This window comes from Rhipicephalus microplus, chromosome X (genome assembly GCF_043290135.1).
Source record: "Rhipicephalus microplus isolate Deutch F79 chromosome X, USDA_Rmic, whole genome shotgun sequence".
Taxonomy (NCBI): Eukaryota; Metazoa; Arthropoda; class Arachnida; order Ixodida; family Ixodidae; genus Rhipicephalus; species Rhipicephalus microplus.
In genome coordinates this window covers 204,575,713-204,588,074 of record NC_134710.1, presented here as the reverse complement: position 1 = coordinate 204,588,074, position 12,362 = coordinate 204,575,713, and the positions used below count along the sequence as shown (strand labels likewise).

At 39.9% G+C, this 12,362-nt stretch overlaps 1 protein-coding gene across 2 annotated transcripts in view; it reads right to left on the bottom strand.

Moving 5' to 3' along the window:
• The window catches only part of LOC119187640 (G-protein coupled receptor dmsr-1), a 951,250-nt gene that overhangs the window by 599,964 nt on the left and 338,924 nt on the right, over positions 1 to 12,362 (bottom strand). Inside the window, exon 1 of one of the 2 annotated variants that reach the window (XM_037435726.2) lies at positions 3,353 to 3,579. The exons of the other annotated variant lie outside the window; for it this stretch is intronic. The gene's annotated coding sequence lies outside the window, so the exon portion shown is untranslated. Of the gene's footprint in view, positions 1 to 3,352; positions 3,580 to 12,362 lie in introns of those variants that run through there. 2 annotated transcript variants of the gene reach the window in all.

Below are 12,362 nucleotides of genomic sequence, written 5' to 3'. Positions count from 1 at the left end.
TTCATCTTGTACCTTTTGTTAAACATTGTTATGTTACTTGCCACACTCTCACTGATTCTATGGTGTTCGTCTATGTTGCCGGTGGTATTCTTGTGTATAAAAAATCCCACCCCTAGTTCTTTTCTGTCAACTAACTCATGGTAGCATAGGACGCGTCCGTATTCAGCACTGTATAAGCCTCATTTTTTCTAACTTCACTGAGCCCTATTGCGTCCCAGTTAACCTCCTCTAGTTCCTTGACTAGCACAGCTAGAATAGCCTATTTAGCGTTCTAGCGTTGAAGGTAGCCAAGTTCAGATTCCAATGCCAGCCTGTCCGGACTCAGATATTCTTAGCACCTTCTGCTACATCACAGGTGTGACCGCTGCCTTGGAAAGTTGCTTCGCAGCCACTGGGGACTGATGGCCAAAGGTTAATTGATAATTTCATAAACTAGTTAGTGGCTAAGTATTGCACCAGTGCAGTCAATCCTGCTCTGAATAAAAAGTGCATTACGGGCACGTGGTTGCCGGTGAGGCTGCACCCATGACCTCTTCTTTTTTAACGATTCTTTTATCAAGCGTTTTACGTAAATATACAAATGAAAATTATCTGGCATTTGCATTGGAACTGAATTTGTCATTGCATGCTATACTATTGTGTTATCTCTAAGTAGAGGGTTTTGTTACACTTTCTTAGCACTGATGAATATCACCTGACAGCCTAGCAACTCTCAACTTCACATGACTCGCAGCTTGCCTGGCCTTTTCCTCATTGCGTGAAAGTGCATATTTTCATTTAAAAAGTGGGGCGGTTTCGAACTTCTGAGCTTGTGAGCTTAAGCCGGCCTAATGCCCTGGTTGAACCTGGTTTTCACGTGTTTATTCTCTCCTAACTTTTACTTGTTTCACTTAATTTTCACATTGTTGGCTTCGAAGGGCCCGCAATGTGGGAATTTCGCTGATTTCGAGTGATCGCACTCCTACTTCATCTCAGCTGATGAGCTGCGCACTCTTGTTTTGCGAACTGATCAGCTATTTCTATGTTATTGTTAGGTTAAGCGTATACGTCGAGGGCGGTTGCAGTGTATGAGAAGTAAACGCGAAAAGTTTCTAACTTCTAAAGAATAAACTGGCGCTGTTGTTAGGCCTGTATCTTGTTTTATTGGTGCTTTGGAGTTGTAATTGAAACTCTGGTAAAAAATAATGGGGTAGTCTTCAGTCGGGAGTCAGAAATACGTACTAGATATTACATATACAGCAAGCCTATATAATATCGTAGAATAGTGGATGAAGAAAATAAGAAGCGAATTCTTTCTGATTCTAGAGAGTGGCGAAAAGCAAGATATTTCGTATGAAAGTAATGAATTGTTCGCATCACTCATCGCATAGCGTCAGCTTGAACTGATAGACCCCGACGGCTTTCGGCACCACATACGTAGACACAACGTTAAATACACGCCACGCGTTCATTCAGCAGGGAAAGTTAAATTTGAAGATAATAATGCACGTATATCTAGCATGTCGAAGGCAGTAAGCAGTTTTAAATTCTTAGCTAAGCTTGACCCGTATTCATAAGAACGTCCTATACCCAAAATTTTCATCATAAAATATTTTAGCTATTACCGATGTAGGACGCATTGTTAAGAAAGTCAATTCGCCAACGTCATAGTACACTGACAAAACTTACGTTGAATGTATTCAGCCTCTAATTTGAATATGCTTCTTTGAGCAATTCAACTTGATGGGTGGGTAAGCCTTACAGGTGACTGTTGCAGCTAGAATGCATTTGAAAATGTTGCGGCAATGTATTAATTAACAAAATAATTTACTCTGCAAGTTTGTGGTGTTTTCGAGATGAATAAAAGGGTTATTACAGCAAGTAATGCAAAAGTTGAAAGTGAGCAAGTGGGATGGAGGAGTATAGGATTTTTCTGGTTAAAGAACCACTTCGTTTCACCTTTGGAGGATAGAATATAAATAGTTTTTTGCAGTTATCTTATAATATACAGATAGTGCCACATGCCTCAGAAACACCTTTTTCTGCCGCTACACAAGTAGCCTTTGGTCCCTACAGCTTACCTATCATGACAGGGGCTACACAAGGTGCCCAAGCTTACTCCAACGACAGTTAAAACATATACTGATGATTTTCGTGAAGTGACCAAATGTATGCCGTGACTCATGCTATTTTGGGTTTGGCTATATCGCCTAATTAAGTAAGAATAATTTACCTATTTTGGAAACATCAAAAATTGGCCAAAAGGTTAAGGGTGGAAGCCGTACAAAGGTTTAACAAACGTTCGATTAGGGAGCTTCAAACGTTTTAGCATGAGTGTATTAGCCTTTAAAAACTAACTAGAGATGCCGCGAAACAGAAAAATACAGTAAGTGACATTCCCGCTTGCGCACAGTGAGTGCAGTGCTCCCAAACCTTTCGCGTACAAACAACTCGCTTCCTTCACAGCGTTTCATGACAACAATAAGCAGAAGACCTATTATTCCTTGTGGTACTGAAGGTAACACGTTCGTGATCACACAGCCTACACCATCATCACTGCCCTGTCGCCTTGTCATGTATTGCGTTCATTTTCACGTAGAATGCGAATCAGGACTGCAATCATGACGGACATAGAAACTCTAGTGGACATGTAACGTGTTTTTTTTGTGACAATTTTTACTAAGCAAATTAACACTAACAAATATTACATAAGAAGTTTGAAACTGTCTAAACAGACATTTCAAATGTTCAAACAGGATTATGTACCTTTAACACACGTAAACCAACATACAAATCTCTCATTGAATTTTTTCAGCCAAGCTTCGTTATTATAAAGCTTCTTAATTAATTTTACGTAACTAAGCAATCATGCAAAACACAGTAGTGCGACTTTCTCCGCACAATAGACAGCAGAATGCGTTTGATCGCGATGTCATAGAGTACATAGTCAAAGTTTTAAACACTGAGTTGAGTTTGCTAGGGCACCCTTTGTAATAACACTGAGGGCAGTCAAGATTTGTCATTATTAGTGTATTATTGTAATATATATATATATATATATATATATATATATATATATATATATATATATATATATATATATATATATATATATATATATATATATATATATGTGTGTGTGTGTGTGTGTGTGTGTGTGTGTGTGTGTGTGTGTGTGTGTGTGTGTGTGTGTGTGTGTGAATGCATGTATTATGGTATTAGGTGCAATCCATATTTTCCTTTAAATTCAGCACTTTCAGTCATCGCGACTCTGCGTTGCCCAGTTACAGACACCTCACGTGTGGAGTTGCTTGAAAATGGCATTTTGTTGTACAACTTACTTCATCTGCAGCAGTGGCGTAGAGAAACTCACCAGACGAGAGAAGATCGACGGATGTAGCTTGCAATTCGGGGCGTGATTTCCCAGTCCCTTTGATCCTGACCAGCGCTGGTGGCCAGCCCGTGTTGCGTCCTTCACAACCACGGGTTGCTTTCCCTACTATCAGGGAGCAGGGCATTGTCTCTTTCACGGAGAGTGCTGTTTAATCAAACTGCAGCTCATAAATTCTATACAACGTCAACGATATGACCACCCACCTATTCTCAATGTGTATTCCCCAGAAGATGGGCTGCGAGTAGTGATCAGCATAATGACGTTCTGTTTATGAAAGTTCCTTGTTAAACTTAACCAGGATGCTAAGTAATACATATTGCCCTTTTGTGACTAGTTCCGTTAACATTTTGTTCCGCTAGCAAGCTAAAGGTTGCAAACAGGTGCGTTGTATTTGTATACCGTCACTAACCCATCAACTGCTGGTTGACATCAACGCCTGTGTTAAAAACTTTCTCGCGCTTGTTTTGTCTCTATATATCTTAATGTAGCATCACTACAATGAAAAATTGCGTCGACGACTGTATAATATTTTTGTAATTGCACATAAAATTTATGCTGTGTTCGTATGCTTCCTTTTACAATGCAGGAATGTGGCTCCAAAATTTGCTATTGTCCCAGTTAGCGAAGGCATGTAACAAATGAGAAATAAAGCTAAAATTGTATCGAAGTCTTCTTCTTTGGCGAGCGAAGACTTAGGAGAACGAGATATATGTCATAGAAATGCAGTACCAATTAAAAAAAAATCAAAATGAAAGAAAGCAGCGAGAAATGAACGAAAAAAGCAACGCATGATTTCACCAACAAATTTGCGCCCGTGACTCTACAAGTACTCTGCGCATAGTGAGAGCACGAAAAAATTGGTAGCAACACCAACGCTTCCTAAGACAAGTTCGCTGCTGCTGATGATGATTCCAACAACAATAATTACTGTAATTTGTTTAAAAGTGCCCAACGACAGCTTCCCAAGTAATTATCGAATGGCATCATTAAACTAGTTTATTGCCTTGTGAATTGACTTCCGAATTTTTTTGAGAATCCATCACGTACGAGTGGAGGTACAGTGGTTTGTCACACGCTTACAGCGTTTTCACCTTCTCTCGTACCAGCAAGTGCGCCGGGTGAGGGGGGTTGACAATAGGGTTAGGGTAATGCGTCCGTTGGTCAGTGCGTATCTTGCCATTGGGCACTTTCTTCTTTTTTCCCCCCTTTCTAAGGCGCAACTTACACTCAGCGTAATCGGGAGCTTGTGCACAAGGCTGCATCCCACGGGGCCATGGGGCCGCTATGCAAGCCACGATTCATCGTTACCTGCATAACTATGGAATACCAGCGCTGGATAGGTGGCGGCCCAAAACGAACACCTGGCGAAGTGTCGCGACACAACTCAGCCCCCGCACCCAGACAACCGGCAGCAGTGTGCCGCTGTTAGAACACACGCGAGGGCCGCTGCTGCGCTTCATTTTGGAAAGAACAGCTCCAAAAACTGTTGCGGGAGTAATACTTCACTGTGGGGTTAACAAAAAAAAATTTTTCCGAAAGATACTCTGACATCAGAATTACTAAAACCAGAAAGAAGCCTGCAAAGAGGACTGCGTCTAAGCATATATAAGGTATCAAAGGGACAGTGCTGTGTCGTGAGTTTCTTGTTGCGTCTGGGTTTTGTGCTAATGCTAGTGCTGACTCACATGCCCCCATTGATAGGTTTGTGCAGCGACGATAACACGCTGCCAACAATTGTAGTAAAAAAAACAAAAAAAAACAAACCAAAATGGAGTAAGAGGTAGCTGCGCCGATTTTTTTTTTTCTGGCATCATTTGTACGCATTCTACGTGGTACGTACGCACGGGGATGTTTATCAAGCAAACCTCCATGGCAGCATAGCACGTGTGGTGTCGCGCTGCTATTCTTAAGGGCGCGGGATAGATTAGTGACCACAGCGGCCGCACATTGATGGGGGTGAAATATAAAAACAACGCCCATGAACCAAACTATGTGTGTGCATTGGAGAACCTTGACCAGTCACAATCCTCATACGCACACTACCGCGTGCCTCAAAATGATAACTTGTTTGGGACATAAAAGCCTTGCAATTATTGATGTTCAACAGGCACCTTTATTTTAAGCCGACACAGACAAGTGGAAAAATAAACTTCGCGTTAGGTTAACTCAACAACGAGATAAAATTGAAGACATTTGACACTTCTCAAGAAAGGCATAAATTCCGATGTTACTTAGCCACGGAAGCCCGTGAGAAAAACGCTTACCACATCGCCTGACTCCAGAATGTTAAGCTACGAGTAGCCCACTGCTTTGTTCGTAACAAAAACTCTGTCTTTACCACGAAATAACTTAAACAGAGGAATCTCGGCAACGATTGCTCAGAGCAAAAGTATATTTTATTACAGTTCAGAGGCGTAGGCGAACGTGCCCACGCAGAAATTTTGTTGACAAGGCAGCTTTCCTTTACACGCAACTGTTTACAAAAAACAAAAGACTGCCTGCTTAACACATCATTCACTTCACACGGTAGCATTAGGTGGAGTTCGGTAGTGGTTTTCAGATATATGGATGCATGAGAAACCTTGTTAATCCTGAGGTGCATCACTCAACGCTCATCGGGCCAGAAAAAAAAGTGTTTACATGTGGCGTATGTTGCATACTACGCTTTTTTTTATTTGCGTCGTTTAATTTCTACTGTTTAGACCTGGTTTAAACTGGTGACCGTCTTCACTGTCAACTAAAGATAGCATGCACATGCTATTCTCTTTAGAAACGAGCCCATCAGCACTACACAGGAGAGTGAAAGCAGAACGTACTTTGCTCGTCTGACAGCTTGGATGCATCGCCACCTTCTCATTCTACGTTCTCTCTTTCCTCTATACGTGCTCCCTCTTTTTAAATACTGTTGCACATGAATATGCAGCAGTACCGCTTGCGCCCTTCGGTTTTGTTAGGGCGACGCGCGCCCGCACCGCCTTTACCAGCCACCACTCTCGTCTGCGGGAAGCTGAGAAGTGCGCAGTTGGCTGTGCAAACTTCAACTCTGCTTCCCCATCTCATGAATGAACCAGTGGCTATGGACTCTGAGTTTATGGCGTGGTGATATGGGTTTGAGGACTTATTTGTCGAAAGAAGAGGGAGTGATAAGTATCCAGCCATGTGATGTGTTATGATGTCTGCAATCTGAATTTTCTGAATCGACAACCGATCGGCAGCGTTTTCTAACCATGATGAAAAACTATTGCAGCACTCCTTCAACTTGCGCAGGAAAAAATGATAAGGTATCTGCGTTGAAGCATTAAAAACAATTATTAAAAATAAACAACGAAATAAAGATAGTACACAAGAGAAAATACGAATGAAGATTTGTGAGGCATTCCATTCGGTGAAAGTGGATGACGAGCGAAAAGATTTAGCTGATGATGCAAAGGAGACCTGGTTGAAGCCAGTTTGGTATGTATGGCCACATTGGCCATCATTTGGCCACATTGGCCATCAGAGGGAGGCTATGCTCATTGGTTGGCTAATTGAGACTTAGAGAAGCAATTCAGGAAAGTTCAGAGTAGGTTACGATACCAAGTAGGAGCGTTAAAAGATGAAGCGGGTCCGTGCAGGATTGTCGGCAAGCATGTGAAGGCAGTGGGAGAAAAAATAAACATGCACAGCGACTTCTATTGAATGGATATGTATGCCAAGGTATATATGCTAAGACTTTTTTTTTCCGGGGCCGCTCAACAAGGTTATCGTTTCATAATAAAAATGTAATTCAGACACAAATTCAGTTTGAGAATACAGGCACGTTTGTGTAATTTGCGCAATAGTATACGAGAACTAAATCCTCTTAATTATCTGCAAATCGAGCCGAGATAGGAAACACCTCTTGTAATAGCGCGCTTAGCTTGATCAGTAAATTGTAACATGCTATCAAATAAAGCCTCGAGATCATTGATCTCACACGCCTTACATAACGATGCAGAATTAACAGACTGTGCAAACGATATTGATGTTTCGCGAGAAAAGGTTATGAGTCCACTTTTAGCAGTGCTCAGGGAGAAGTTTTCGCTTCTGCACAATTCTGAAACGAAAACGCATCTAAGTGCCCCATGTGACAGTTATTACGAGTACAAATGTCCCTGAATATGTTGACGTTGTCGGCTTATAAGAGAAAGAAAAAAGAATCTGTCATGGCGAAAAATAAGTCGTAAACGCCAAACTAAAAAAGGAGGGTGCCCAACACGATCATTCAAGGACCGGCTATAGTTGTTTTGCACAAAGTCGTTTTTTCATTGAAGGGGCCTTGCAACACTTTTTCAAGTAATCGTCAAATGGCCTCACTAAAACAGCCTATTGTGTCAGAAATGAACAACCGCCAAGATTGAAAGAGTTTTTCAAGTGCGGGTGGAGTTACAGGTGTGTGTCTCACGCTTACCGCACTTTCTGTCTACTTTTGTACTAACAAGCAAGCTGACAGCTACACAAAGAGGCCAATAACAAGGCAGAAAGAACATGCATTTTTCCTCCAGCATAGGCTTTGATATTGGGCGCTGTAAGCTCTTTTCTTTTTCATTTTCTTCGAACCCGTGGCTTACTTGAATGTGTTGACGGCGGCGCAGAGTACACGTCACAGCAACTCTCGGCGGCCGCGGTGACTGTCCAGCTCACAATGTACAAATCAGACAATATCCGTGGACACTGGTTTTAGGGCGTGGTCATTTGGGCTTATGGCATTTTTTGTCAAGAGAGGAGAGAACGATTTATAGCTGACTGAAAATTATTTGTAAATTCCGAACCACACGCAGCGCTGTTATGTTTGGCTCGCATGCTTTCAAGAACCTCGACTGAAAATCGACAGCTTTTTCCGATCATGCTGAAAAAGGGTTATCCAACACCTCTTGTAATAAGGCAACCTAATGTATATGAAATAATAGACTGACAACTAAAGATCAAACTGCATCAGCTAATCACAGCTGTGAGCAGCTGGCTACATCAAAAACCTTAATAAAAGTAACATTTTACAGTACCTTACTGAGCCCCTCGAGAGGCATTGTGTAAGAAGGGCGGCACAGATAATACTATATATATATATATATATATATATATATATATATATATATATATATATATATATATATATATATATATATATATATATATATATATATATAATATTTAACCAGAAATTGCAATTCAAATATGAACATGTAAGAACAATAAATACTAGAAAAGTGAGTTACTGTGAAGTGGTGAAGGTGACATACATAAAAATATTTTGACAGCAACGGACCTAACAGAAGTTCAAAAAAAAAACACTGACAAAAGAGTTCTTTGTAAATAAAAGTACATAATGCGAAAAAAAGCCGGAGAAAGGAGGATAAAAAACTCATCGGCAACAGTCCTATAGGCACAGATGATTGTGAAGATGCGTTACAGCAGCTTTAGGTGCATAAGTACTTTCTAAGAGTATGACAGAACTTTGTGTGGTCTTGCTCTGACGCAAGATCATCTGGCAAATCATTCCACAAACGAATACCTCGTGGAAGAGCCAACTAGTTCAAAGCGTTAGTATTGCCATACATCTCGGGTTGAACGAACCGAGAGCCCGATATGATTATGAGAAACGCCGTAGTGGAAGGCTTCGGAAATTTCTATCCTCGAGGCTTCTTTAACGTGCACATAAATCTAAGTACACGGGCCTCAAACATTTTCGCCTCCATATAAAATTCAGCTGGCGCTGAAGGGATTCGATCCCGTAGCCTTTCTGTTAGTAGTCTTGCGCCATAACCAATAGACTACCTTGGCAGAGCTATGTAAAGGATTGCTAAAATCACATCAAATACCGCCAAGCTGCGGTTTCTGAAGCGCAAGCGTGAAGATATGCTTCACGAAATTCCCAAGTTGAGCGACTAGTCAAAAATTAATACTAACCCATAAGTAAGAAGACTTATCGAAAAAACAATTACATGGAAAATGGAAGCACAATTTTCAATAGACGCCACTACATGCATGTGCTTCTGTATAAAGTCCAAGGGCGCTAACACCACTCCAATCGGTGTATACCCTGTGTGTCAGCAGAAACGTGCGATAAGAGCCGATGATCGCTGCTCAAGCGGAGAGAGAACACCTCGGCCGTCGTTTCTTCCCGCGGGAAAAACTGCGATTGCTCTGAAACTGCGTACTCTGAGCGGTCGGGCGCCATCGCTCGCGTTCTATCTTGACAGGGATTATTAGCTGATTGATACCATTGTACGTGTGGTATTTGTATCACTTAGTTTGCACTGAAGTGACAGACATCAAAAAGGCCACTCCAATCGCTGCAGTGGCCGCAATTTTTTACGCAACCGCTTCGCTAAAGTACGGCCGGTCAGAAGCTGACGAAGTTAGCGACCAGCGTTGCTCGGTATATCATTGAAGCCTGGAGCTATGGCAATATTTCCTTCGACCTTTCGGAGAAACCGACTTTTTCGAGGCAAAAGTGACTATGTTCTTAAAAGTCAGATCAAATATTTTTTGATGTGGCATAGTAAACAGAAATCAGGCAATAAGTCGAGAGGTTGGTTTGACAGCACTACTCCAATAAAAGTAAAGCACGACAACTTCCCCACATGCAGGAAGTGTGAAAAATTTGAAAGCAGTTCATAAATACTGCTGACACTGCTCGAGTAAACATAATGCCAGAAGCGTAAAGATTGGTGGAAGAAATGCCATCAGGGCAACATTATCAGGCTGATTTCAAGCGCTTGAAGTATTCACTGATGTGCAAAAGCCTGAAGCTTTTTAAAACATTATTATTATTATTATTATTATTATTATTATTATTATTATTATTATTATTATTTATGAGCGACAGCGCGAGAAATTTTCATGAGGGGAATCACAGATATAATGTGGAAAATGAAGAACGAACCCTACAACTCCTTGCATCACATACAGAGCACAACTATCAGAGACGAGAGTCCGTTCCTGTCGGTCACAATCATTCCAACCCACAATCGCAAGCCTAGAAAAAGGTTGAAGCATGAACACAAGTTTTGTCGGATAACAACGCCGTTCCGAACGTAGAAAACGATGCTCTTAAAAAATTTGTTGATGAGGGAAATAAGTACTTTCCAACTCCACTCATACTGGAACCACCACAAAAAACAAAGAAACATCTAGTGCGCGTGACCTTATACAAACGAGCGCTATCGACAGTCCATGATCGATAAATTACTTATACGAGTTATAAATGGTTAGAAATGAATACATGCTACTTTCACATATGAAGCGTGTGACGACCGAAAGACAACAGCATTCCCGATATGACAATAGTAATTAGGATCCTGAATATTTTATTTCCGGGACGTGTTCTGAGTCCGCAGAACATTATTTTCTATTCTCTCAAATAACGAAGACAGAACACAATTATATATATATATATATATATATATATATATATATATATATATATATATATATATATATATATATATATATATATATATATATATATATATATATATATATATATATATATATATATATATATATATATATATATAAGGCTTATATGCAGAAGAATAACTTCCGTTGCCGCAAGGTTATAAATATGAAAGTAGATGCGCTTTCACATAACAACTGTTTATTGTGCCGACGTTTCGACAGGAACCCTGTCTTTTTCAAGGCATAATGCATAATGCCTTGAAAAAGACAGGGTTCCTGTCGAAACGTCGGCACAATAAACAGTTGTTATGTGAAAGCGCATCTACTTTCATATATATATATATATATATATATATATATATATATATATGAGATTCAACAGACAGTAATACCAAGGAATGTACAGGGGAAGTTATTAGAACCAATGGAATGTAAATAAGAAGAAAGAAAGAAAAGGGGATGAAAAAAAAATAACCGGCCGTGAGCAGGAAACGAACCTACGACCTTCGAAAAACGCGTTCGATGCTCTAACCACTGAGCTACAATATATATATATATATATATATATATATATATATATATATATATATATATAAGGGAAAGAAGTGTATACCTAAGGGCTCGTTTGTCCGTGTTTTAACACAATATTAATGAGATCTAACAGACAGTAATGCCAAGGAATGTACAGGGGAAGTTATTAGAACCAATGGAATGTAAATAAGAAGAAAGAAAAGTGGATGAAAAAAATAACCAGCCGTATTTTTTTCATCCATTGTTTTCATCTATTTTTTTCATCCACTTTTCTTTCTTCTTATTTACATTCCATTGGTTCTAATAACTTCCCCTGTACATTCCTTGGCATTACTGTCTGTTAGATCTCATTAATATTGTGTTAAAACACGGACAAACGAGCCCTTGGATATACACTTCTTTCCCTTATATATATATATATATATATATATATATATATATATATATATATATATATATATATATATATATATATATAAATTAGTTAAGATATAAAAATCAGTTATAAAAATTATATAAAAATTAGCAAAGGTTCAGCCATGGTTCAGAAAGCCACTCAAAAGGACAGAAAAAAAAAACATCGCTTTTGTGTATATGCGCGCCTTGGCCTTGGAAGCATGGTTGATTGATAGATATTTAGAGTTTTAGCGTCCCAAAATCATCATATAAGTACGAGAGACGCCGCAGTAGAGGGCTCCGGAAATTTAGACCCCTGAGGGTTTTTTTAACGTGTAGTCAAATCTGAGCACACAGGCCTACAGCGTTTTCGCCTCCATCAAAAATGCAGCCACCACAGCTAGGATTCGATCCTGTGACCTACGGGTCAGCAGCCGAGTACTTTAGCCACTAGACCATCATGGCCGGGCATTGGAAGAATGGAGGCAACCTCAAATAACTACATGAACTAAAACGCCTGCGTAAATGTAATTTTTCGTACAATAATTTCTTCTTTTATATAAAGCGTCAGCCTAGTGAACTTTCTTACTCTAAAATCTCGGCAGTTCGAATGCATTAAATCGTCGAGAAGATCACCCTATCA